We start from the raw sequence: 2,443 nt of genomic DNA, 5'->3' as shown, positions 1-2,443 counted from the left end.
GATTGTTTTCCACCAGAATTTTTATGTCTTTTAAAAATCTCAATTTCATTCTTCTCTTTCTAGTTTCCTTGGTAACAGTTTTAGAACAGTCCTTGCATGGGGATCTAATGCTCTGCATTTCTAAAACTGAACCACGTGATATTGATATTGCTGGTATGTAGATCAACAATGAGAGGCAAGGTTTTAAAGAAGTCTTGTTTTTTGAAAAAAGACACTTGTGATAAGTCTAAGACTGCACCTTTGTGCCATTTGCAAAAAATCAAAAAACAAAAATAAATACCCAACCCTAAAATAAAGCAAAAACCAAAAAGGAGTCTAAGAACGAACTCACACATAAATGTTAAATCTCCTTATAAGGGGGTACAAGCTATTTAAGCCACGAGGGATTTAATATTTGAATCAGTTCTAATGAGATGGATAAAACTGGAGCCCATTATACAGAGTGAAGTAAGTCAGAAAGATAAACACCAATACAGTATACTAACGCATATACATGAAATTTAGAAAGATGGTAACGATAACGCTATATGCAAGACAGAAAAAGAGACACAGATGTATAGAACAGACTCTTGAACTCTATGGGAGAAGGCGAGGGTGGGATGATCTGAGAGAACAGCATCAAAGCATGTATATTATCAAGTGTGAAACAGATCGCCAGTCCAGGTTGGATGCATGAGACAAGTTCTCGGGGCTGGTGCACTGGGATGACCCAGAGGGATGGGATGGGGAGGGAGGTGGGAAGGGGGGTTCAGGATGGGGAACACATGTAAATTCACGGCTGATTCATGTCAATGTATGGCAAAAACCACTACAATATTGTAAAGTAATTAGCTCCAACTAATAAAAATAAATGAGAAAAAAAAAAAAAAAAAGAACTCCAGAGGCAGTGCGAGGTAGAAAATGTATGCTTGTTCCCTGTGCTCCCCCTTCCTGACTGTGGAAGCTTTGAGTTTGTCTCTGCTCTGCTCTTCAGCAGTAGATTTCTCATCTGTACAACAGGGGTAGCCATTTCTCCCTGTAGAGAGTTCGTGAGTATATAAGTGCCTCTCACATAGCATAGAAGTGCCTCTCACGTAGGGGATGCTCAGTTAAGCTTAGATTTCTTATCTCTTTCCTATCTTATCATTTGAAGAATCTATTTATAAATAACTACCAGTTTTGCACTCAAGACAATTTTAATTTCTTATCTTTTTATTCATTGCTTAGTGCATTATGACAAGGCATTTTAATTATTAGGCTAGTTACCGTATATAATTAAAATTAGTAACACTTCTCTTATTTTAACAAGTGTTTTACAAGTGTTTTTGAACTAACCTAGAGTGATCTTTTTTCCAGGTATTTTGGATTATCAGGGAAGTCTTGATAGAATACTGGGCTTCAGGTCAAAATATCTGACTTTGAGATGAAAACGTGGTCACTTACCAAGACTACCAAGATGCTTGAAATTGTGCTTTGTCTTTTATCTGTCTCTGCTTAATTCATGGTACCTATCACAATACTTCAAATATACTAATGATGATATTTACTGAGCACTTATTACATGCAAGATACTTTTCTAAGTACTCTACATGTATTAGTTCATTTAATCACAGTAATCCTAAAAGGAATATTATTCCTATTTAAAGGAAATGAAATTGAGACACAGAGGAGCCAAGTGATATATTTCACTATATCTAAGCTGCAATATTTTTTCACATTTTAACATCTCCAGAATGGGATGTGTATCAGTTACAGCCCCAGCAGTAAACAACCAGCACACTTTGAGTAACTTGGGGAGAGTTTTACAGAAGCATGCGTGCTTTAAAAAGATGTGGTTTCCATAACCAATAAGAGATAATGAAGGACCTGGTGTCTTGCAACTGCTGGAAGGCATTACACTCCTTGGCCTGAAGTTACAAGATGAAGGAATCTGAAGAAAGCAGTGTTTTTGAGAGGGCTGCCTATAGGACGATAGCTATGGGGAGTGACCCTAACACCCCCACAGGAAAAGTCCTCCAACCTCACTCTCCTTCCACCTTTGATCTACATTTGCTGTAAATGCCTCCAAGAAGTCAGCCTCTTAGGACCCAGAGAATGGCAGAAAAGATTGGAGAATTGATCTGGAGGAGCAAATGGAGCATATTCCAGCACAAGATGCATCCTACAATAGAGGTCATATCATGAGTAACTGGCAGAGTATTTAGTCCCCTACTGTTGCATAATCAATATGTTATAAATTAGTATCATTCTTTTATTCGATAAAGCACAGAGACTTGTTCAAGTTTACACAGTTATAAGACAGTTGTGGCAGAATTTGCACCCAGATAATCTAACTCAAGAGCCCACGTGCTTAACTAGCATGCACTATAAATCCTTATGAAATAGTCACAGATAAAACTTTGTTGCTTTAAAAAATTTTTTTTCCTGTTCTCATTTACAGCATCTCCAGAAGTGACACTACTTT

The sequence above is a fragment of the Muntiacus reevesi genome, chromosome 8, assembly GCF_963930625.1.
Source record: "Muntiacus reevesi chromosome 8, mMunRee1.1, whole genome shotgun sequence".
Lineage (NCBI taxonomy): Eukaryota > Metazoa > Chordata > Mammalia > Artiodactyla > Cervidae > Muntiacus > Muntiacus reevesi.
Note: the sequence above shows the minus strand (reverse complement) of the source record.